Here is a 27037-nt window from a genome sequence, read left to right as displayed (position 1 = left end):
TACTGTATGGACACATGTCGGGGCTCGGAAGGGAAGTAGTGACGTTTTGGAATGCAGACTTTGATGGAATGGTCTGCGGGTGTCATGTTGCTTTTGGAGAGCCCCTGATGTACCTAAACAGTGGAAACCCCCCACAAGTGACCCCTTTTTGGAAACTAGACCCCCTAAGGAACTTATCTAGATGTGTGGTGAGCACTTTGAACCCCCCAGTGCTTCACAGAAGTTTATAACAACCGGGCGTGAAAATAAAAATATCGTATTTTTTCAACAAACATCATCTTTTAGTACCCATTTTTTTTATTTTCCCAAGGGTAACAGGATAAATTGGACCCCAAAAGTTGTTGTCCAATTTGTCCTGAGTACGCTGACACCCCATATGTGGGAGAAAACTACTGTATGGGCACACGTCGGGGCTCGGAAGGGAAGTATTGACGTTTTGGAATGCAGACTTTGATGGAATGGTCTGCGGGTGTCATGTTGCCTTTGGAGAGCCCCTAATGTACCTAAACAGTGGAAACCCCCCCACAAATGACCCAATTTTGGAAACTAGACCCCCTAAGGAACTTATCTAGATGTGTGGTGAGAACTTTGAACCCCCAAGGGCTTCACAGAAGTATATAATGCCCAGGCATGAAAATAAAAAAATCGTATTTTTTCCACAAACATGATCAATTAGTCTCCAATTTTTTTATTTTCCCAAGGGTAACAGGAGAAATTGGATGCCAAAAGTTGTTGTCCAATTTGTCCTGAGTACGCTGATACCTCATATGTGGGAGAAAACTACTGTTTGGGTACACGTCGGGGCTCGGAAGGGAAGTAGTAACGTTTTGGAATGCAGAATTTGATGGATTGGTCTGCGGGTGTCATGTGCATTTGGAGAGCCCCTGATGTACCTAAACTATTGAAACTCCCCACAAGTGACCCCATTTTGGAAACTAGACCCCCCAAGGAACTTATCTAGATGTGTGGTGAGCACTTTGAACCCCCAAGTGCTTCACAGAAGTTTATAACGCCTGGGTGTGAAAATAAAGAACTCATTTTTTTCCACAAAAATGATATTTTTGCCCCCAATTTTTTATTTTCCTATGGGTAACAGGAGAAATTGGACCCCTAAAAGTTGTTTTGCAATTTGTCCTGAGTATGCTGATTCCCTATATGTGGGGGTAAAACACTGTTTGGGCGCATGGCAGAGCTTGGAAGGGAAGGAGCACCATTTGACTTTTTCAACGCAGAATTGGCTGGAATTGAGATCAGACACCATGTTGCATTTGGAGAGCACCTGATGTGCCCAAACAGTGGAAACCCCCCAATTATAACTCCAACCCTAACCCCAACACACCCCTAACCCTAATCTGAGCTCTAACCCTAGCCCTAACCCTAGCTCTAACCCTAGCCCTAACCCTAACCCTAACCCTAGCCCTAACCCTAACCTTAGCCCTAACCCTAATGGGAAAATGGAAATAAATACTTTTTTTAATTTTATTATTTTTCCCTAACTAAGGGGGTGATAACGGGGGGTTTGATTTACTATTTATGGCGGTTTTTATGTTTGGCGGTTGTCGCACGCTAAAAGACGCTTTTTATTGTAAAAATAGTTTTTGCATCACCACATATTGAGAGCTATAATTTTTCCGTATTTTGACCCACCGAGTCATGTGAGGTCTTATTCTTTGCGGGACAAGTTGACGTTGTTATCGGTACCATTTTTGGGCACGTGACATTTTTTGATCGCTTTTTATTCCGATTTTTGGGACGCAGAATGAACAAAAACCAGCGTTTCATGAATTTCTTTTGGGGGGGTGCGTTTACACCTTTCCGCGTGCGGTAAAATTGATAAAGCGCTTTTATCCTTCGCATCGGTACGGTTACAGCGATACCTCATTTAGGTCGTTTTTTATGTTTTGTTGGTTTTTTGCAATGAAAACAATTTTATTTAAAAAATAATTATTTTTGCATCGCTTTATTCTGCGAGCTATAACTTTTTTATTTTTTTGCTGATGATGCTGTGTGGTGGCTCGTTTTTTGCGGGACAAGATGACGTTTTCAGCGGTACCATGGATATTTATATGCGTCTTTTTGATCGCGCGTTATTGCACTTTTTGTTCGGTGGTATGATAATAAATCATTATTTTTTGCTTCGTTTTTTATTTTTTAAGGGGTTCGCTAAAGGGGTTAACTAATGGGACAGTTTTATAGGGCAGGTCGCTATGGATGCGGCGATACCAAATATGTGTACTTTTATTGTTTTTTTTTATTTTCAAAAAATGAATTTATTGGGGAATATTTTTTTTTTTTTACTAATTTATTTAGCGATTTTTTTAAAATTATTTTTACACTTTTTTTTTTTTTTTTACTTTATTACATAGTCCCAGGTGGGACATGTCCTGTGACAGATCGCTGATCTGTCACATCACAGATCACTGTGACAGATCAGCAATCTGTCACAGGCAGTTCTGCAGACTTCCTCATGCCTGCGCTTTGCAGGCAGTGAGGAAGTCAGCTCCCTACAGGCCCCCGAAGGCCCCGGTCGCCATCTTGGATCTGCCGCTGATCGCATTAGACGTACTATCCCGTCCTTGGGAATTAAGTCCCAGGGCACATGGACGGGATAGTACGTCTAATGGCAGAAAGGGGTTAAATCACAGAGATATGGCACTCAAAAAACTTAATAAGTAACATTTCCCACGTGTTTACTTTACATCAGCACAATTTAGGAACCAAAATGTTTTATGTTAGGAAGTTATAAGGACTAAAAAAAGGTAACAGGAGAAATCAGACTGCAAAAGTTATTCTTCAATTTGTCCTAAGTACGCTGATACCTGATATGTGGGGGGAACCACTGTTTCTGCGCATGGAAGAGCTTAGAAGGGAGGAGCGCCGTTTGACTTTTTCACTGCAAAATTGGCTGGAATTCAGATCGGATGCCTTGTGGCATTTGGAAAGCCCCTGATGTGCCAAAACAGTGGAAACCCCCCACAACTGACACCACTTTAGAAACTAGACCCCCCAAGGAACTTATCTAGATGTGTGGTGAGAACTTTGAACCCCCAAGGGGTTCACAGAAGTTTATAACGTACAGCCGTAAAATTAAAAAGCCATATTTTTTCCACAAATATGATCTTTTCACCCCCAATTTTTATTTTCCTAAGGGTAACAGGACCCCAAAAGTTATTGTGCAATTTGTCCTGAGTACGCTGATACCCCACATGTGGGGGTAAACCACTATTTGGTTGCATGGCAGAGCTTTGGACCCAGGTGGTAATGCGGATCGCCCCAGACCATCAAGAGAATTGTAAATTTTTGGTGTTGCACAATTTACATGATACTATTGTACTGGGTTTTCCTTGGATACAAACCCATAATTCTATTTTAGATTGGAAATCCCTGTTTGTGGTGAGTTGGGGATGTCAGTATGTTCTTGGTGACATTCCTGTTTTCTCCACCTCTCCCTAGTCTCATGATATTCCTGAAAATTTGGCTGATTTTTCTGATGTATTTAGTGAGAGTAAGTCTGCGTATTTGCCTCCTCATAGAAGTTATGACTGCGCAATTGTGTTAATGCCCGGTTGTAAATTTCCCAAGGGTCGGCTTTTCAATTTATCTGTACCTGAACATGATGCTATGCGATCTTATATCAAGGTATCATTGGAGAAGGGTTATATCAGACCATCCTCTTCGCCTTTGGGTGCTGGTTTTTCTTAGTGGCAAAAAAAGATGGCTAATTAAGGCCATGTATTGACTATCGTTCCCTTAATAAAATCACTGTTAAATATCAGTACCCATTACCCCTGATTTCTGATTTATTTTCCAGAGTTGAAAGTGCTTGTTGATTTACCAAACTTGACCTCAGGGGGGCATATAATCTTATTTGCACCAAGCACGGGGATGAATGGAAGACGGCGTTTAATACTCTGGAGGGACATTTTGAGTACCTGGTGATGCCTTTTGGGCTCACTAATGCCCCTTCCGTCTTCCAATCTTTTATGAACGATATTTTCCGGGACCTTGTGGATAAGTTTTTGATCATTTATCTGGATGATATTTTGATTTTTTTCCAGTGATTGGGATTCTCATGTGGAATATGTCCGGACTGTGTTCCGGAATTTGAGGGAAAATACTCTGTATGTTAAGGGATCGAAATGTCTTTTTGGTGTACAGAGGATTTCGTTTTTGGGATTCATTTTTTCCCTGTCTGCTATTGAAATGGCCCCGGTCAAGATTCATTTATGATTGGGTTCAGCCCACTTCTCTGATGGCTCTTCAGAAGTTTTTGGGTTTTGCTAATTTCTACCGTAAATTTATAAGTAATTTTTCCGGTATCATTAAACCTCTGACGGATTTGACCAAAAAGGGCGCTGATGTGGTGAATTTGTCTCAAGAGGCAGTCGTAGCATTTCAGGAGCTTAAGCAGAGATTCACCTCTGCTCCGGTTCTACGGCAACCTGATGTTTCACTCCCATTTCAGGTGGAAATAGTTGCTTCTGAGATTGTTGCAATAGCCGTTTTGGCTCAAAGAGATCCGGTAACCTCTTAGAAGAATCCCTGAGCCTTCTTTTCTCGGAAATTTTCTCCATCTGAACGTAACTATGACATGTGGAATCGGGAATTGTTGGCCATGAAATGGGCATTTGAATAGTGGAGACATTGGTTGGAGGGAGCTAGACATCAAGTTGTGGTCCTCACCGATCACAAGAATTTGATTTATCTTGAATCAGCCAAGTGCTTGAATCCTAGACAGGCTAGGTGGGCCTTGTTTTTCACGCGTTTTAATTTTGTGGTCTCCTTTCTTCCGGGCACTAAGAATGTTAAGGCGGATGCCCTTTCTAGGAGTTTCTTTGTGGATTCTCTTGACGTGACCGTGCCTACGACCATTCTAAATGAGGGTGTAGTTCTTTCCGCCATCTCTCCTGATTTGAGATGTGCCCTGCAGGAATTTCAGGAGGATAAACCTGAACATGCCCTATGGAAAAATTGTATGTCCCTGACCAGTGGAGGAAAAGAGTAGTGTCTGAAATTCATTGCTCCGCGTTGGCTGATCATCCAGGTATCTTTGGTACCAGAGATTTGGTGAGTCGGTTTTTTTGGTGGCCTGCCTTATCTCGTGTCAAGAATTTTGTGCAATCCTGTGGGACTTGTTCTCGGTCTAAGCCCTGTTCTCGTGCTAGTGGTTTGTTGATGCCTCTACCTGTGCTCAGGAGTCAATGGACCCATATCTCAATGGATTTTATCTCTGATCTCCCTGTCTCTCAGAGAATGACTGTTATTTGGGTGATCTGTGATAGATTTTCTAAGAATGTCCATCTTGTGCCACTCCCAAAGTTGCCATCTTCTTCTGAGTTGGTGCCCTTGGTTTTACAACAAGTGGTTCGTTTGCACGGGATTCCTGAGAACATTGTGTCGGACTGAGGGGTCCAGTTTGTTTCCAGATTTTGGAGGGCTTTTTGTTCCAAACTGGGAATTCAGTTGTCTTTCTCCTCTGCATTTCATCCTTAGACCAATGGGCAGACTGAGAGAACAAACCTGACGTTGGAGTCCTATTTGAGGTGTTTCATATCTGCTGATCAGGATGATTGGGTCTCATTTTTGCCCTTGGCCGAATTTGCGCCAAACAATAGGGCTAGCTCGGCCACTTTGTTGTCTCCTTTCTTTTTTAACTTTGGGTTTCATCCTCGATTTTCTTTGGGGCAGGTAGAAGCTTCTGCCTTCCCAGGTGTGGATTCTGTGGTAGAGAGAATGCAGCAGATTTGGGACCAAGCAGTGGATAAGTTGTCTCACTCTGAGGAAAAGGCCCAAAAGTTTTCCAACCAGCATAGGACCATTGGTCCCTGGTTTAAAGTGGGTGATATGGTTTGGTTGTCCTCAAAAAATATTCCCATGAAGGTTGCATCTCCAAAATTCAAGCCAAGGTTTATTGGACCTTATAAGATTTTGGAAATCCTTAACCCCGTTTCTTTCCGTTTGGCTCTTCCAGTTATGTTTTAGATTCATAACGTCTTTCATAAATCTTTGTTGAAAAGGTTTGTGGAGCCAGTCGTTCCCAAGGCAGCGCCCCCTGACCTTGCACTGGTTAGGGGTAATTTGGAGTATGAGGTAGAGAAGATATTAGATTCTCATCTGGCTAGACAGAGAATTCAGTACTTGGTCAAGTGGAAGGGTTATGGCCAGGAGGCTAATTCTTGGGTCTCTGCTTCTGACATCCATGCCAAGAGATTGATTGGTGACTTTCACAGGGCCCATCCTGATCGGCCTGGTGGCGTGGACGAGGGTTCGGTGACCCCTCCTCAAGGGGGGTACTGTTTTGAATTCCCTTGCTCGAAGTTCTGATCCGAAGCTCCCTCTGCGCCCTCTGGTGATTACTGAGAGTAGTGGAGCTGGCCAGGTGTATGGAAGTTCTCCACCTGATGACAATAATTGGGATCCTGGGATTACTGGTTGGGACCATATAATTGAGCTGGCTGCTCTTGGAAGTTGCTGGTGATTTCCTCTGTGTGCATTTGGAGTTCTTGTCCCCTGCCTGATCTGCATGGTTCAGCTAAGTGATTCTTTTGCTAATCCTTTGCATCTAATCTGGTTGTGTCTTTTTTTGCTTTCTGTTTTGCTGCTATGGTTCAGCATGCTCCCTGCTGGGGGCAGCGCTGGGCCCTGCTTCATATGTTGCAGCTTGTTCAGTCCCCTGTTATGTTAGTATCTTTTTGCTTTGCTGCCAGTTTATACCAGAGTGCTGAGCTAGCTGGGGTGAGGTCGTTGATAGGCAGCATCATAGGCAGCATCATAGGCAGCATCAATAGTAAAAAGTTGGTCACACTTGTCAAGCACTATGCTTGACAAGTGTGACCAAACTGTCAATCACTTTTACAAGCGATGCTTCAAATCGCTTGGAAAAGTGCTAGCATTCTGCAAGCTGAAAACGCTTGCAAAACGCTTGTGTTTTGCGGGAAAATGCATGCGAATTTTGCATGCGTTTTACCCCCGGCAGGGAGTTGCGACGTGGGCACATAGCCTTACAGTTTCTAATTTGACAATATACTGCAATACTTAATTCCATTATATTTTACAAGTGATCAAGTAACAGCAGGTTCAAGTTCCCTGGAGCGACCACAAAAGTAAGTAAAAGTAGCTAAAATATTTAAAACATTAAAAAGCTTAAATCACTTTTTCAAAAATTAAAAGGCATATGTTTATCTACATGGGGGGAACTTGTTTATGATCTCAAGGCAGCTGGGACCACAATCACCAAGAAAACCGTTGGTAACACATTACACCGTAAAGGTTTAAAATCCTTCAGTGCTCTGCTCAAGAAGGCACATGTGCAGGCCCCTCTGAAGTTTGCTAATGAACACCTGGATGATTCTGTGAGTGATTGGAAGAAGGTGCTATGGTCAGATAAGACAAAAATTGAGTTCTTTGGCATTAACACAACTCGATGTGTTTGGAAGAAGAGAAATGCTGCCTAAGACCCAAAGAACACCATTCCCACTATCAGGCATGTAGGTGGAAACATTATGTTTTGGGGGTGTTTCTCTACTAAGGGGACAGGACTTCTTTACCGCTTCAATGCAAGAATGGATGGAGCCATGCACCGTAAAATCCTGAGTGACAACCTCCTTCCCTCCACCAGGACATTAAAAATGAGTCAAGGCTTGGTCTTCCAGCAAGCCACTGACCCAAAACATACAGCCAATGCAACAAAGAAGAACATTAAGGTCATGGAGTGGCCTAGCCAGTCTCCAGACCTTAATCTCATAGCAAACTTATGGACGGAGTTGAAGCTCCGACTTGCCAAGCGACAGCCTCAAGATCTTAATGATTTAAAGATGGACCAAAATTGCTCCTGACATGTGCACAAACCTCATCATCAACTACAAAAAACGTCTGACTGCTGTGCTTGCCAACAAAGGTTTTGCCACCAAGTATTAAGTCTTGTTTGCCGGAGGGATCAAACACTTATTTCTCACTGCAAAATGCAGTTAAATTTATTTAATTTATACAATGTGATTTTCTGGATTTTATTTTTTATATTCTTTCTCTCAATGTTAAAATTAACCTACCCTTAAAATTATATACTGTTCATGTCTTTGTCAGTAGGTAAAATCATCAAGGGATCAAATAACATACACTTCACTCTTGTGTTTCTACTAAAACATTTCTTTATGCTTTCACTTTCTCTATCATCTTTGACCAGCAAATGGCATTCACAGTGTTTACTTGCAGCCAGTCTGTTAAGCATTAACTGTGTGCATCTTCTCACTTGTCAATCTCCTTATACTACATCTTAGCAGACACTTGCGATATATTCAGATCTGGCTTAGGGAGAGCACATGAGCCATTTATTTCTAAATGCAATATTTTCAAAGTGTCTCGCCAGTTAAACAACGCATGCGGACAAGGCAAGAGACAGGAAAGCTATGTCAGATATTTAAATAAGCAATGCATGAATGCTCAATTGCACTGCACTCTTTATTTTTCATATATCTTTGCTTCATATATGTCTCAGCTGCTACTTTAATTCACCTCTACCGCCCATTTACACATTCTGTACACTCTCTCCACATCAGCCCCTCCCTTCTTTTCCTCTCCCATGTACAACACTGAGGCTCTACTGACATTTATCAATCAATTCAATCCATTCACTACCACCATACAGTGCACAAACCGCTCACACAAATCAATGAATCACCTGCTTTCTCTTTTTTCTCCTTTTCCTAGTCACTGGCGACATCCCTCCAAAACCCTGTCCTCTTTCCACTAGTATATATAACTTTCATCCTTCAGTACATTGAAACCCTGCTAATCTTATAAACATTCAGTGCTCACCTTTTCCTATCTCTTTCAATTGTGCTCTTTGGAACTCTCGGTCAGCGTGCAATAAACTCCTCTACATACAAGATTTATTGCTTTCCAATTCCCTTGACCTTCTTGCTATCACTGAGACCAGGTTCTAGCAGTCTGACACCACTGCAACTGCTGCAGTCATATGGTGGGGCAACAATTCTCACATACCCTCAAATCTGAGAATAGCCAAAGGATGGAGGTGTTAGTCTGGTCCATTCATCACAATATGCTTTCCAGGTTATCCCACCGGTACCCTCAATTATGTTTCCTCCCTTTAAAGTCCACACCATTAGACTCTTCAAACTCTTCTCTCTGCGATTGGCGGTTGTGTATCGGTTCATCCTGTCAGTTTCTAGATTAGTTTCTATCCTGTGACATTCCCAATCTCATCATGGGGAACTTTAACAACCCCAATGATGATTCTCTTTCCCAATCTGCCACTCAACTTCATTCTCTAATATCCTCCTTTAGTTTTTCACAACTTACTGACTCTTCTACACATGAAGACAGGAATATGCTGGACCTGGTGTTCTAACAGCTCTGCTCTGTGACTGACTAAATTCCCTCTCCCGCTCTTTGACCTCAACCTTTTTTCCTTCTTTGTCAAGAACTGTCACCTCACCCAGGGCTTCCTCAGTTATCACAAATATAGAAATTTACGAGGAAGAAAACTTGAACTCTAGTGCCACCTATTGGAAGTAGCAATCCTACAAGTAAATATCCACCCTTAAGTGAGCCTTGCATTATGGCTTAGGGCAATATCCCCGAAACACCGTGTCTGCAAATTGATATTTTGATTTGACTTTTATCCTTTTTTGCTGTTCAAAACTTACCACTATGCTCTCCATCTGGCCAAACAAGTCTACTTTACCGCCCTCATTACATCACTAGCCAACAATTCAAAATTATTATTCAAAACCTACCACTGGCTTCTGAGCCCTAAAGTACAAACCCAATCACCAAACTCAGCACTGACAATGTGGTCACTTATTTCCTGCAAAAACTCAACCCCATCAATCAGAACATTTCACAATAACCCCCGAGCCTGGACCTCTTTTCTCCCACACCTCAAGCTTACTTTTCATTTTCAAATGTGTCACAGAGGAAAAAAAGTCCAAGCTCCTTGATTCTTCTCACCCTACTACCTGCACCAATGACACTATTCGCTCACATCTCCTCCGGTCCTTCTCCCCAATTGTCACTACCTACCTAACTAAAACATTTAACTTCTCCCTTTCTTCCGGTGTCTTTCACTCTTCATTCAAAACACCATCATATCCCCTTAAAGAGGTTGTCCACTACTTTTAAATTTACATTTTACTTTTACCCGGCACCCCCGCCAACCAGCTGTTATTGGTGCTAGCGGTGGCAGCCACCGTCCGGAAGTGCTCACTTGCTGAGCTGCTCAGTTTTCTGATAGTGGCCAGTGCTTGGTACTGCACATCCATCAGCTCATCCTCCCTATGGTATTGGCCTCAAGGACATCAAGTTTTCTTCTGCTACCTTGGATCTGCCTCCTTGGATCTAATCCTTATAAATAGGGAGGAACTGGATGAGGAGCTAAGGATGGCTGGGACCCTATGAGGTAGCGACCTTGCTATTTTAGAATTTTAGATAACTAGAAGAAGAAGAACTGTGAAGACTCAGACTTCAAATGGACTTAGTAAGAGAATCAGAGGGATCCAATGGCTGGATATCCTTAAGATCAAATTTGTTCAGGAAGGATGGGAAATTTTGAAAAATGAGATTCTCAAAGCCCATTTGTTAACAATTCCGAAAAGAGAGAATAGGAAGCATTTAAAGAAACCAGGATGGATGAACACAGAACTTAAACACATGCTAAAAAGGAAGAAAGAAATGTTTATCTAAAGAAGATTATAATGCAGTCTGCAGAACCTGCAGTGTTATGAATGGGTCACCAAGGAGGAACAACAAAAAGCTAAGTCCCAGAAAACCAGAGAGGTTGGTCACTATGCAGATTGCAGATCCCTGATCTTAACCACACAACTAGCAGTAGCAGTGGAGCGTTCCTACGTTGTTCCTAGATGCCTAGATGCCTCGTCACCGCAGGAGCACGACATAAACCTAAAGCAAGAAAAGGGAAAACTAACTGCCCCAGAGCAAACCCCAAAGGAAAAGACAGCCCCCACACATGTATTGATGGTGAAGCAAGATGAAAACACATACACAGGCAGGAAAATAGGCTGAGCAAACAATGGGGCCCGACTAACTAGAAAGGACAGGAAAGGAAAGCCACTGTCTGCAATCTGCCAAAAAACCCTACCAAAAATAATGTCCAACACGTCTGATAGGAAAATTAACCCTGAAGTCACTAGACTTCTCCCACTATATCAGCACTCTGAAATATTCTGAAACAGGCCACTCTAATAAGGGACAAAAAGGCAAATTGGCAAATACAGATAAATAGGAGTGGAAGTTCAGCATAGCCCCAGCAGGGGCAAGCTGACCACACAAGAAACTGAATTGACCAACAAGCGCAAGTGTGAACAATAGCAAAAAGCAAACTTAACTTAAGAAGACTGGAAGAGAGCTGAAGTCCAAGACCTGAGAAGCAGACTGAATCACCAGCAGTAGGATAGGGCGTCGGCTGTCTTATATCCAGTTTGATACTCCAGAGATCCAATCGTTATCCTTCTCATCAGGTGGCAGATCACTTCCACCTAAACCAACCTCACTACCTCCTGTCACCACCAGAGGGAGAACGGAAGGAGAACTCTCAACTGGAGGAGCAGAAAATAAGTTCATAACAGTACCCCCCCTTGAGGAGGGGTCACCGAACCCTCATCCATGCCATCAGGCCGATCAGGATGGGCCCGGTGAAAAGCATGAACCTATTTATTGGCATGAATATCAGAGGCAGAGACCCAAGATTTATCCTCCTGGCCATAACCCTTCAATTTGACCAAATACTGGAGTCTCCGTCTAACCAAACGAGAATCCAATATTTTCTCTACCTCATATTCCACATTGCCTTTAACCAATACAGGGTCAGGAGGTGCCGCCACAGGAACTACTGGCTCAACAAACCTCTTCAACAGTGACTTGTGAAATACGTTATGGATTTTGAACGTAACTGGAAGAGCCAATCGAAAAGAAACAGGATTAAGAATCTCCAAAATCTTATAAGGTCCAATAAATCTGGGCCTAAATTTTGGAGAGGAAACCTTCATAGGAATATTCTTAGACGACAACCAAACCATATCACCCACTTTAAACCGGGGACCAATGGTCCTATGCCGGTTGGAAAAACGCTGGGCCTTTTCCTGAGAGAGTGACAACTTATCCACCACTTTGTCCCATATCTGCTGCATTCTCATAACCACTGTGTCAACACCTGGGCAGGACGAAAATTCTACTTGCATGAAGAGAATCGAGGATGAAACCCAAAACTACAGAAAAAGGGTGACATCAAAGTGGCAGAACTAGCTCTATTGTTCAGCACAAATTCGGCCAAGGGCAAAAATGAGACCCAATCATCTTGATCAGCAGATATAAAACATCTTAAATAAGACTCCAGGGTCTGGCTTGTTCTCTCAGTCTGCCCATTGGTCTGGGAATGAAACGCGGAGGAGAAGGATAACTGAATTCCCAGATTGGAACAAAAGGCTTTCCAGAATCTGGAAACAAACTGGACCCCTCTATCGGACACAATGTTCTCAGGAATCCCGTGTAACTGAACCACCTGTTGTAAAAACGAGGGTACCAACTCAGCGGAAGATGGCAACTTTGGGAGTGGTACAAGATGGACCATCTTCGAAAATCTATCACAAATCACCCAGATAACAGTCATTTTCTGAGAGACAGGAAGATCAGAAATAAAATCCATTGAGATATGGGTCCATGACCTCTTGGGCACCGGCAGGGGCATCAGCAACCCACTAGAACGAGAACAGGGTTTAGACTGAGAACAAGTCCCACAGGACTGTACAAAATTCCTGACATCACGAGATAAGGCAGGCCACTAAAACGACCGACTCACCAAATCTCTGGTACCAAAAATACCCGGATGACTAGCCAATGCAGAGCAATGGACTTCAGACATCACTCTCTTTCTCCACTGGTCAGGAACATACAATCTTCCCATAGGGCAACGCTCAGGTTTATCCTCCTGAAATTCCTCCAGGTCGCGTCTCAAATCGGGCGAAATGGCAGAAAGAACTACCCCCTCACCTAGGATAGTAGTAGGCTCGGTCACATTAAGAGAATCAGCAAAGAAACTCCTAGAAAGGGCGTCTGCCTTAACATTCTTAGTGCCCGGAAGAAAAGAGACCACAAAATTAAAACACATGAAAAACAAGGCCCATCTAGCCTGTCTAGGATTCAAGCGTTTGGCCGACTCCAGATAAATCAGATTCTTGTGATCGGTGAGGACCACAAATTGATGTCTAGCTCCCTCCAACCAATGTCTCCACTCCTCAAATGCCCATTTCATGGCCAACAATTCCCGATTCCTCACGTCATAGTGGCGTTCAGATGGGGAAAACTTTCAAGAAAAGAAGGCTCAGGAATTCATCTTAGTAGTCACAGGGTCTTTTTGGGACAAAACAGCTCCTGCATCAATCTCCGAAGTGTCTACCTCCACTTGAAATGGAAGTGAGACATCAGGTTGCAGTAAAACGAGCTGAAGTAAATCTCCGCTAGGGATGGGCGAATCTACTCGTTAGGACTCGTTACTCTGCGAGTAGTAGGGGACTCGCAGGAGTCGGTACTCTGCGAGTTTCCAAGCGATTACTCGCACAGTAACGAGTCCAATGCAAATAAAGCTAAGTGCACACGTACCGGAACTCTCGCAGAAATTACCGCGAGAATTCCGGAATTCCATTCTGCGGGAAAATCGCATTTTAAATTCCCGCGATTTTCCCACGGAAAAACTAGCATTTTGCAAGCGTAATTAGCTTGCAAAATGCTAGTGTTTTCCAAGCGATCTGTAGCATCGCTTGGAGAACTGATTGACAGGTTGGTCACACTCGTCAAACATAGTGTTTGACAAGTGTGACCAAGTTTTTACTACTGAGGCCGCCTATGCGGCATCAGTAGTTAAAGATAAAATGTAAAAAAAAATAAAAAATGGTGTTATTCTTACCCTCCGACGTCCCGCGCAGCCTTCCCGCCTCTCCACGCATCTGTTCCCAGTAATCCTTTGCGAAAATGCCCGCGATGACATCCGTTCTCGTGGGATCGCGATGTCTCGCGGTCATTCGCGATGACGTCGCGCGAATGACCGCAAGACTTCGCGATTCCGCGAGAACGGACGCCATCGCAGGCATTTTCGCAAAGGACTACTGGGAACGGATGCGTGGAGAGGCGGGAAGGCTGCGCGGGACGTCGGAGGGTGAGAATAACAATATTTTTTATTTTTAAATTCTATTTTTTACAGGGATATGGTACCCAAAGCCCGGAGGACAGTCTCCTCCTCTCCTCCAGACCGTGGGTACCATCCGCAATTGTTCTGCTTACTTTCCGCATGGTGTGCACAGCCACATGCGGGAAGTAAGCGGAACAAAAAAAATGGCAGCATAGGAATCGCTGCAATACTCGCATCCCCATTCATTAACATTGGACTCGCTAGACTCGCAACGAATAGCGAGTTTCCGAGTCGGACTCTTTAGAGTCTAGCGATTCCAAGTATTTCAGGATTCGCCCATCCCTAATCTCCGCTTAAGCTCCTGAAATGCTGAGACAGCCTCAGGAGACCAATTCAGCACATCAGCTCCCTTCTTAGTCAGATCAGTCAGTGGTTTGACAATACTAGAAAAATTACCTATAAATTTACGATAGAAATTAGAAAAACCCAAAAACTTCTGGAGAGCCTTCAAAGAAGTAGGCTGAACCCAATCATAAATGGCCTGTACCTGGCCGGGTCCATTTCAATAGTCGATGGAGACAAGATAAATCCCAAAAATGAAATCCTCTGTACACCAAAGAGGCACTTCGATCCCTTAACAAACAGGGAACTCTCCCTCAAAATCCAGAACACAGTCCGGACATGTTCCACATGGGAATCCCAATCACTAGAAAAGATCAAAATATCATCCAGATAGATGATCAAAAACTTATCCAAAAAGTCTCGGAAAAGATCATTCATAAAGGACTTGAAGACAGAAGGGGCATTAGAGAGCCCAAAAGGCATCTCCAGGTACTCAAAATGTCCCTCCGGAGTATTAAACGCCGCCTTCCATTCATCCCCGTGCTTGATGCGAATAAGGTTATACGTCCCCCTGAGGTCAAGCTTAGTAAACCAGCAGGCACTCTTAACTCTGGAGAATAAATCAGACATCAGAGGTTACGGTTACTGATATTTAACCGTCATCTTGTTAAGGGAACAATAATCAATACATGGTGTTAATGAACCATCTTTCTTGGCCACAAAAAAACCCAGCACCTAAAGTTGATGAGGATGGTCTAATTTGACCTTTCTCCAACGACTCCTTAATATAGGATTGCATAGCATCATGTTCGGGTACAGATAAGTTGAAAGGCCGACCCTTGGGAAATTTACACCCAGGCATCATGTCAATTGCACAGTCATAACTCCTATGAGGAGGCAAAGACGCAGACTTACTCTCAATAAATACATCAGAGAAATCAGCCAGATAATCAGGAACATCATGAGACTGAGGAGAGGTGGAGAAAACAGGAGCCTCCCTAAGAACACACTGACAACCCCAACTCACCACAGAGACAGATTTCCAATCCAAAACTGGGTTATGAGTTTGCAACCAGGGGAACCCCAGAACAATAGTATCGTGCAAATTATGCAGCACCAAAAATTTACAATTCTCTTGGTGGTCTGGGGCAACTCGCATTATCACCTGGGTCCAAAACTGAGGTTTATTCTCCGCCAAAGGAGTGGCATCAATACCCCTCAAAGGAATAGGCATCTGCAGAGGCGTCATGGACAAACCACAACGTTTAGCAAAGTCCAAATCCATCCGATTCAGAGCTGCTCCTGAATCCACAAAAGCCTTAGTGGAAAATGTGGACAAGGAGCAGATCAGAGTAATTGCCAAAAGAAACTTAGGTTGTATACTGCCCACACCAAATGTGTGTGCAAAACTTTTTTCTCATTTAGGGCAGACAGAAATAGTATGAGAGGCGTCTCCACAGAAAAAACACAGCTTATTACGCCTTCTAAACTCCCGACGTTGCGCCCTAGACAAAACCCCATCACATTGCATAGGTTCAGACATTTGTTCAAGAGGTGGCAGCGCCTCCCGTGTAGTTTTACGTTCACGTAAACGCCGATCAACTTGAATGGCTAACGACATAGAGCCATCCAGACCAGAAGGAACAGGAAATCCCACCATAACATCTTTTACAGTCTCTGACAAACCTTTCCGAAAGAGAGCCGCCAATGCACTATCTTTCCATGTAGTAAGGACTGCCCACTTTCGGAATTTTTGACAGTACAACTCTGCAGGATCCTGACCCTGGTCTAATGCCAACAGGGTTCTCTCAGCTTTATCAACAGCATTAGGTTCATCATACAACAACCCCAAGGCTTGAAAAAATGCATCCACATTAGTCAAAATAGGATTTTCAAGTGTCAGAGAAAAAGCCCAATCCTTGGGACCGCCGCGCAGCAAGGAGATGACAATTTTAACCTGCTGCACAGAGCTCCCCGATGAATTAGGCTTCAAGGCAAGAAATAATTTACAATTATTCTTAAAATTCAGAAATTTAGACCGATCCCCAGAAAACACATCAGGAGTAGGAATCTTAGGTTCAGCAGCATGTGACTGAATGAGGTAGGTGGAAATTCCCTGCACTTCAGCAGCAAGTTGCTCCACACGATCAGACAATTGCTTAATCTCCATTAGAAAAAAAAATCCTCCTACGGCCCCAGAAAAAAAAAGAGGAAAAAATATACCAAAAAAAAAACATTCTGACCCTTTTTTTTTTTTTCCTTTTCCCTTAAGCAATCTTTCCCTGCTTTTGAGTACCCTAGAATCTGCAGTATGGCTGGTGATTCTGTTATGAATGGGTCACTGAGGAGGAACAACAAAAAGCTAAGTCCCAGAAAACCATTGAGGTTGGTCACTATGCAGATTGCAGATCCCTGATCTTAAACACACAACTAACAGTAGCAGTGGAGCGTTCCTACGTTGTTCCTAGACGCCTCGCCACCGCCGGAGGACTACATAAACCTAAAGCAAGAAAAGGGAAAACTAACTGCCCCAGAGCAGACCCCAAAGGAAAAGACAGCCCCCACACATGTATTGACGGTGAAGCAAGATGAAAACACATACACAGGCAGGAAAATAGGCTGAGCAAACAATGGGGCCCAACTAACTAGAAAGGACAGGAAAGGAAAGCCACTGTCTGCAATCTGCCAAAAAACCCTACCAAAAATAATGTCCAACACGTCTGATAGGAAAATTAACCCTGAAGTCACTAGACTTCTCCCACTATATCAGCACTCTGAAATATTCTGAAACAGAGCAAAAAGAGGCCAATCTAATAAGGGACAAAAAGGCAAATTGGCAAATACAGATAAATAGGAGTGGAAGTTCAGCATAGCCCCAGCAGGGGCAAGCTGACCACACAAGAAACTGAATTGACCAACCAGCGCAAGTGTGAACATGAGCAAAAAACAAACTTAACTTGAGAAGACTGGAAGAGAGCTGAAGTCCAAGACCTGAGAAGCAGACTGAATCACCAGCACCCGGATAGGGCGTCGGCTGTCTTATATCCAGTCTGATACTCCAGAAATCCAATCGTTATCTTCCTCATCAGGTGGCAGATCACTACCACTTAAACCAACAGCAGTATCTCCTGTCACCACCAGAGGGAGAACGGAAGGAGAACTCTCAACTGGAGGAGCAGAAAATAAGTTCATAACACTGCAGGGCACGAATTAGATTAGTTAAAGCTGACAATTAATTAAGGCTTTCAAGACACGTCAAAAGGAATAAAAAAAGAATTGGGGGATATGTCAAAAGTAAAAGAAATGTCAAAGATGATATAGGATTTTTACAGGATGAAAATGATGAAATGGTAAGAAAAGATGTTGAGAAGGCGAAACTTTTAAATTCCTATTTTGCATCTGTTTTCTCTTAGAAAGGAATTATAATGATAACTGATCTTCACTGTCCTATAAAAGGAATTGAAGAATCCAGGCTATCTATAAACAGAAACATAGTGAGGAAATACTTAGCGAACTTAAATGAAATTCAAGTCTCCAGGTCCAGATTGTCATGATCTCAGTGCGGGTTTGACTCGCACACGTGGGGTTAATGTCTGGAACCAGTGATGATGACTGGCATTTCTGGGGTTAAAGGTTGTGATCCCGATGCAGGCTCACCTGCACACCTGGGGCTATGATTGCGGCCTCTCCCTGGTTCTGGGGGAGGCTTCTTATAGCCTCAGGATGCTCCCATCCCTGTCAGTTATACTCTTGCCCTTGGCATTGTGTGGTGACCCCTGAGTGTGTTAGTGCTGTGTTCTGGTTACTTGATTCTCTGTGTATGACTCGGTCTGTTCCCTGAATATCGCTTGTTGGATTCTGCCTGGTACCTCCTATGTCTGCTTGGTTTTGATCTCTGCTTGGCCCTGATTATCCGCTCTGTCTCATCCCTGGTACTGTACTGTGATCCTGTGTATGACCTTTGGCTTTGTCTGACCTCCCGTCTGTTTGTCCCTCCTGTACTTCGTTTGCCCGTACTGTTGTGACCTCTATTTTGCCTGACTCTGAATTGTTGTATGGTGTACTGTCATATCTGAAAGCAGGACGCTAAGCCACGCCCCCTTGAAGTCACATGACCATAGGTCCCGTGCAAGCTTGTCCATTTTCAGTGTCCGCAGGTCCCGTGCCTCTTTACTTTCCAGCGCTGACTGGACCCTGACACTAATAGTTGAAGCATGCTTTGTCACCTCTGCTGCCCTGCTCCCCAGGTAACTCTTAGCACTGCTTCTGTACTCAGGACACGTGCACTGGCTCTATGAGCAAGTGTAGTGCGGTGTCCATGACACAGATGAATTACACCCCAAAGTACTGAAGAAGATAGCAGAAGTGTCATGCCGGTGCCGCCTGTCAGGCCGGTGCCGGTGCTCCCTGTCATGCCGGCGCCGGCTGTCAAGTCGGTACCGGCAGGCACTGTCAGGCCGGGCCCCGCTCCACCTGCTGCTGCTCCCCGGATCTCCTCCCGTCTCCCCGCTCACCGCTCCTGCTGCCACGCTGCGTCCTCAGCCTTCCATCCAGCAGCCCGGGGGATCCAGCATTCGAATCCTCCTCCCTGTCTTGCTCCTGTCCTTGGCATGTGCCTTAGGCCGCGGGCGCGCGCTCCTCTCTCCCCTTAACTCATTCTGCACCATCCCGGTGGAGCGATCTCCAATCAAGCTCCAGCACAGGGTATATCAGGCGGCTCCTCCCTCATGGAGGCACCTGATTATCGTGTGCATCCTGCACGGTACTCTGGCCCCGTCCTGACGCTCTCTGACTTCTGTCATCCTGACTCCGGTTGCTCTGACTCTTGTCGCTCCTGACTCCGGTCACTCCTGACTCCGGTCTCTCCTGACTCCGGTCTCTCCTGACTCCGGTCTCTCCTGACTCCGGTCACTCCTGACTCCGGTCGCTCCTGACTCCGGTCGCTCCTGACTCCGGTCACTCCTGACTACGGTCACTCCTGACTCTGGTCGCCCTGCCTCCGGTTGCCCCTGATCCCTGCTTTGTGTGACCTCCAACTTAGTTCCCTGCACCTCCACATCCGTATTCCTTTCCGCCTATCTTAGCCTCTGCCTTGCTAGCCTCATTTCCCCTGGCTGGTTAGGCAATCTCGCTCACACGGAGCCGTCCCTCTTGGTACCAGCTGTCGCGGTATTCGACTCCCTCTGGCCTGCTCCTAACGGTCCCTGTGAAGGGGTCGGCATCACCTGGTCAGCTCGCCCCTGTGAGCTTTGGTGCCATGACCCAGAGGGTCCACTCTTGCCACTCATCACAGCAAGAAATTTTTGAACCACTCTCCATAATCTTTAAAAATTCTTGGAGAACAAGAGAAGTCCCAGAAGACTGGAGAAGAGCAATTGTTGTTGCTATCTTCAAAAAGGGGTAGAAGGTGGACCAAGGGAACTATAGTCTGGCGAATTTGACTTTTATACCAGGACAGATATTTGAATAAATTATTAAACAACACGTATGTAGGCACCTGGATAAGAATGAAGTGATTAACCAGAGTCAGCATGAGTTTGTAACTAATAAGTCATGTCAGACTAACTTAATTTCCTTCTATGACAGAGTCACTGACTGGGTGGATCATGGAAATGCTGTAGATATAGTATATCTTGACTTCAGCAAAGCATTTGACAAAGTACAGTATTTTTTGGATTATAAGACGCTCCGGACCTTAAGAAGCACCCCAAATTTTCATAAGAAAAATAGGGAAAAAAATTAATGCGTTAAATGAGGGTCTGTCTTACAGTCTGAATTATATAGCTTACCTGGGGGGGTAGGGTGTGATAGGGAGCACTGGTGTAGCGGGGTCACAGGTGTTCCATGGTCTGGCTCATCTCTGGCTGGTGCAGCAGGTTCAGTGGTGCGGGGGCTCTGCCATTTTGTGAAAGCCCCCACATATCCATCCAGGCTGATGCGGCAGTTTGGCAAATGATCAGTGGTGCGGGGGCTCCACCGGCATTTGTAGAAATCCTGGAGCCCCTCCACATCAATCCCAGACTGGTGCGCGGCACTTTTGCAGATGATCGATGGTGCGGGGGCTCTGCCAATATTTTGTGAAAGGCCGGAGCCTCCGCACTTCCATTGCTGTAATGAATCTGATGAGTTGATCTGAATGAAAATGGCCGCCAGAGGCGGCACATGATGCGCAGAATGAGATCTCGGGAGACGAGATAATTTATGCTCCGAGATTTCCACAAATGCCAGAGGAGCCACCTATCATCTACCAAACTGCCGTGCATCAGACTGGGATGTGTCTCCTGGTAAGTGCATCCCGACCATAAGACGCACCCCAATTTTCCCCAAAAATTTTTTGGGAAAAAAGTGCCTCTTATGGTCCGCAATATACGGTATCTCACACCATCCTTATTGAAAAAAATGACTAAGTATGGAATGGACAAGGCAACGGTTAGGTGGATTCATAACTTGCTTAGTGATCAGACCCAATGGGTGGTCGTGAATGGCTGCATATCCAGTTGCAAGAATGTCTCAAGTAGTTTACCACAGGGCTCTGTCCTGGGCCCTGTATTGTTCTACATTTTTAGCAATGATTTACATGAAGGAATTGAAGGTAAATGGATTAAATTAGCTGATGACACAAAGCTAGGAGGGAAAGGTAATACTAGAGAAGAGAAAGAGAAGATTCAAAAAGATATAAGTAAACTGGAACAGTGGGCAGCTACCAACAGAATGGTTTTTTAACAGGAGAAAATGCAAAGTACTACATCTGGGCAGCAAAAATGAAAAAAACATATACAGAATGGGAGGAATAGGGCTAAGCAACAGCACATGTGAAAAAAACTTGGGTATACTAATAGATCACAGACTGAACATGAGTCAGCAGTGTGATGCAGCAGCAAAATACAATTTAGGGATGTATTAACAGAAGCATAAAGTCTACATCACATGAAGTCATTATTGCCCTCTACTCCTCTTTGGTCAGAGATCATCTGGAATACTGTGTCCAGTTTTGGGCACCACATTTTAAAAAAGGTCAACAAAATGGTGCAAGTTCAGTGACGAGTGACCAGAATGGTGACCGGTCTGCAAACCATGTCCTATGAGGAACGGTTACAAGATTTGGGAATGTTTAGCTTGCAGAAAAGAAGGCTGAGAGGAGACATAATAGGTGTCTTCAAATATCTCAAGGGCTGTCACATTGTAGAAGGATCATCTTTATTTTCATTTTCACAAGGAAAGGCTAGAAGCATGATGGGATGATTTAGTGAATTCTGCTTTGAGCAGGGGGTTGGACCAGATGACCTAGAAGGTCCCTTCCAACTCTACCATTCTATGATTCCTCCTACCTCTCTGACCACTCCTTCACTGTACCTTTTGTCTGCTCTCATCATCTCCTGTTAGCCTTACTGTCAGCATTCCACAAGGCTCAGTCCTAGGCCTCCTCCTTTTCTCTCTATTCATGCCCCTATTAGACAAACCATCAGCATATTTGGTTTCCAGTATCATCTGTTAGCTGGTGACACCCAATTACACACCTCTTCTCCTGAAATCACTCCCACCTTTGAACAAAATACCAGGGATTATCTGTCCACTGACTTTAATACCATGTTCTCCCTCTATCTGAAACTTAATCTCTCCAAAACTTAACTTCCTATTTTTCCTTCCTTTACTAACCTATCTATACCTGATATTCCAATTTCCTTGGGTGGTGAAATCATAACTCTCAAGCGGCACACTTGTTGTCTTGGGGGTCATGTTTTACACAGAACTTTACTTTATTCACTATATTTAATCACTTACTAGTTCATGTTACCTGCATCTTAAAACCATCTCCAGAATCCAACCTTTTTTCACCTTTCAAACTGCATAAACACTTACTATTGATCATATTCAAACTTTCTCCTCTCCAATCTGTCCTGAATGCAGCAGCCAGAGTTGTATTTCTGTTCAGCTTCTTCATTGGTGCCTCCACCTTGTGCTGTGCCAGACATTGCACTGGTTGCTCATTCGCTACAGAATACAATACAAACTTATCTTACTCTGTCCCCGGGGCCTGTGGCTGCAAATATGGCTCTTTGAGATGCTGAATCTCTTCACCTTACTTACAATTGGCGACGGTCACAGATAGCTCCACTCAGCTGCCAGCACACATGAAGAATCCAGAAGAGACTTTGATTTCTTTAAGAATTCTTGTTGAATGCATACAAACAGCAGCAGGTAAAAAAGACTTTCTTCAGACAGGCTGAAAACACATGTGCTTCTAATGAAGCCAAGATGGAGAATGAGACACAGGGGGAAGAAGAAGGAAGTGACATCACACCCAGAAGAGGGAGACAGGGAGACAGGAGGGACAAACTTAATGGAGAGGGAGGATTTCAGCTATGCAAAACACAGGAAAACATAGCAACAGTAAACAATATGAGAGACTGCAATACAGCATGTAAAATGCACAGGAAAGTCTATAAAATGTCTCATTCATGGGACATAACACTCCCCGTCTGAAATCTATAGATTTCATAATTTTTATGATGTCCTCTGGATTTGTCACTGTAGACCTGAAAAACAAAGGGAAAACAAGGTTGCAAGTACATTTAGGATACCTTTTCTGTACAGCTGTCTTAGTTTATAACCAATGTTATTATAAATTTTTTTTCTCTGGTATGGTCGGCGTTGTGCATTTAATATGCGACAATAGTCTGACACACTGTTTTGTAAATATGTCTCCATTTGGGGCATCCTGGTAGCGAGCCTTTAGGATAATCATTTTTGTAATCTCTATTCATGATGTGCTTTTTATTGCCTAATGATTCGCCACATTTGTTACCGTGCTGAGTTGTTCATTCAGCGCTTATGTGATTGCTATGTTCATGCATTAATTACCATATTGCATGATGCACCATTGACATAGGGATGGTCAGCGCGACCGCTGTGATTTCCTGGCGCATGCGCATTGTCTCCTGGTGCATTGTCACCTTGACAACCCTAGTGATGGTCAGCGCGTGCGCTGTTATTTCTTGGCGCATGCGCATCTTCTTCTGGTGCATTGTCACCATGACAACTTCACGCCATGACGCGTGTTTCCTAATGGGGAGGCCGGCATGCGCTCCTTGTTTGTTTTGCAGTTACTATGACAGCTTTATGCTATTACCTGTTTCCTTCCGGATATACGTCTGACAGCGCATGTGCATTGTACTCCGCTCGTCTCTTGTATTTTCTCCTCGTGGTCAATGACCTCCACGCCAGCCTGGTAAGTGATGCAGCTGTGCACAATTGTTCAATTGCGAAATATATTTAAGAACATGACTAATCCACGCTCACTACCCCTGACAAAGCCACTGCGGGTGGCGACACGCGTCGGGTACACACTGCACCTGACTCCACTCCATATGGGTCTTTACATTTAGCATTTCTATTCCATGTTTCTGGACATGGGTGTTCTATTCAGCCTTTTGTTTTAACATCTGCATGCCTGAACGGCCATCCTAGGGTTGATCAATTACCATAACTCTGGTTTTGAACTTACATGCGCTTTATCTTTAGGCATTCATCTTCAAATGTGTATGGTACCTGGACTATTTTTCTAACGTTTTGACATTTGTCTGCAATATTTAAATCCTAGGGTTGATCAATTACCATGACTCTGGTTCTGAACTTACATGCACTTTATCTTTAGGCATTCATCTTCAAATGTGTATGGTACCTGGACTATTTTTCTAACGTTTTGACATTTGTCTGCAATATTTCAATAAGGTACAATATTTGTATATGTGTATCCCTGGTAGGCACAATTTATATTGTCAACTGTTATTTGGTTTGCTGTTCATATGTTCATTGGGCTGCTATTCTTATAACTCTTTTTTTGGAGTGTTGCCACAGGTTGCTGGCTGTATCATGAGCATATGGTTGTTATAACTACGTCACATGGGTGACTTTTAATGTTTTTAAATGTTTGTGTTGGTTTATTCATGTTCAATAAAATCTGCTTCCAAACGCTAATTCCTGGCTTGTGGTGATCCTTTTTATGGCCTATCCTATTTTCCTTTGTGTTTGTCAAGCGTGCAAGTAATAACAACAACAGTTGTAGTCCAATTGGCATGGTCCAATCTTCAGTTGGAGGCATGAAGTCCTCAACAGCGGAATAGACTGAGTCCAAACGTAAACCCATCTTCAGATTGGGGAAGCCGCAATGTGCAAACACTTCCACCAATCCAATAATCCACTGGAGAAAGTTCAAATGTTCGAATGTTCCAACACAGCTGGAGGAATACGTGGAGGTAGGCTCCCCGCCGTGAGCTGTGTCCATAAACATGACTTTCATGTGATGTCCTCCTTCGGTAAAAGTAGCACAAGCTCAGTGACTGGACAGAAGAAAATCCGAGTTGAACCGCCTTTCGTAACCTTGACTTCTACCTTACCAATCTTCCCGTCATTGCTTGGTGTAACCTTGGTAATAAGACCCATTGGCCTGTCGTTGCAATGAGCTTCTTTATCTTTAAGGAGGACGAGGTCTCCCTCTTGGAGATTAGGTTTTGCAGTCTGCCATTTGTGACGGCTTTGAAGCAAGTGCAAGTATTTGGTTTTCCAGCAGTGCCAAAAGACATTGGACAAGTGTTGTACCTGTTTCCACTGACGTTTGTAAATGTCCTCATCCACAAAGTTCCCTGGAGGAATTGTGGCAGCTCCAACCTTCTGGGTAAGAAGTGTAGCAGGAGTAAGGATCATTGGTGCATCAGGGTCCGAAGTTACTGGTACCACTATACTGTCTGTGTAGACAGTAAATGAATCAATAGCAATGTCCATTTCGTTGTTTATAGCTTCAGCTAACTCCACTGCCAGAACGATGGCACAAAGTTCGAGTCTTGGAACAGAGTGAGCAGGTTTTGGGGTTAGTTTTGCCTTACCAAGGATGAATGCACAATGCACCTTGTTATCTTTTTCCAAGGCCTTCAGGTAAGCTACGGCAGCTAAAACCTCTGTAGAAGCGTCGGAGAAAATGTGGACTTCTCTTCTGATGGTGGCTGAAAAGATGCCTGGGGAGTAACAACGTGGGACTTGGAAATGCTCTAAGACTTTCAGAGACTTCTTCCACACCTCCCAACTTTGTTGTTTCTGGGATGGTAGCGGAGTGTCCCAATCCATACTCTCGGCGGTCAACTGTCTCAACAGTATCTTGCCTTGAATGGTGATGGGTGCAATAAACCCGAGAGGATCATAGATGCTATTCACAACAGATAGGACTCCTCGTTTAGTGAAAGATTTATCACAAGCTGACACCTGGAAAGTGAACCTGTCCTGCTTAATATCCCAAAGCAGACCGAGGCTGCGTTGCATAGGAGGAATGTCAGAACCCAGAACAAGATCCCTTACACCAGCAGCCTGATCCTCATTTGGAAATGCTTTCATTACCTTTTCGCTGTTGGAGATAATTTTGTGGAGTCTAAGGTTTGCTGTTGACAACATTTCCTGAGTCCTAGAGAGCAGATCGATAGTCTCTTCACTTGTGGGAAGAGACTTAAGCCCATCATCTACGTAGACGTTTCTTTCCACAAATAGACGAGCATCAGACCCATACTCTCTCTCACCTTCTCGTGCTGTCCGTCTTAGTCCATAGATGGCCACTGCAGGATGGAAGATACCAGCATTCTTCACCTTCTTTTAGTGGGGGTGCGGGTTCCGCATGACCTCTATCGAAGATATTCTGCATGAAGTCGACAAAATGTTTCTCCATCTCCGGCCTTCTCTTTAAGGAGCATTTTAGGGATGAAAACCTTGCCATTGCTTGTTGCAGATTATCAGGTAGCCTTGTTCTTGGAGAATGAAAAGGTAAAGGTGCTACCCAGCTATTTGAATCGTCTTGGGCGAATTCCTTTTCCATAATCTTTATAAATTCTTTGTCCTCCCTTGCAGGTGCTAACTGGTTGTCTTCTCTTGTAGAGATGAACACTGTTGACCCGAGGTCATCATTACGGGACAGGAATATGTTCGTGTCGTCAGAGGTTTCTTTCTTCCACTTGTTGTCGCTTATCATCTCTTTCACCCAGTAATGATGTGGGCATGGTTGAAAGTAAGTGCTGCTATCATTCGGTAGGATGTGAGTCTTACATGAGGAAATCCTCGTGGGTCTCTTCATCTTTTCTATACAGACATTGCCTATGATAACCCAGCCTAGGTCAAGGCGTTGAGCAAATGGAGCGTCGTGTGGCCCGTTGATTTGCTGGCGTACCTTGTGAAGTCGCAGAATGTCTCTGCCAAGCAGGATCAGGATGTTTGCGCTGTTGTCGAGAGCTGGTATCTTGCCTGCAAAAGTCTTTAGATGAGGGTGATGGAGTGCAGCCTATGGAGTTGGAATTTCCTCTCTGTTGGACAGTATCTGGTTGCATTCGACCAGAGTGGCTAAGGGTATCTCCACATTGTTCTCAAGGGAAAACACCATGAGTCCATTGGCTCTTCTCCCAGAGAACTCTGTAACACCGCTGCAGGTACCTAGGGTGTAGGGGTGAGAGTTTCCCTTTAAGTCAAACATGTCAAAGAGTTCTGACCTTGCAAGTGATCGGT

This window comes from Dendrobates tinctorius, unplaced genomic scaffold (assembly GCF_039654945.1).
Source record: "Dendrobates tinctorius isolate UK_male_01 unplaced genomic scaffold, ASM3965494v1 ptg000107l, whole genome shotgun sequence".
Lineage (NCBI taxonomy): Eukaryota > Metazoa > Chordata > Amphibia > Anura > Dendrobatidae > Dendrobates > Dendrobates tinctorius.
Note: the sequence above shows the minus strand (reverse complement) of the source record.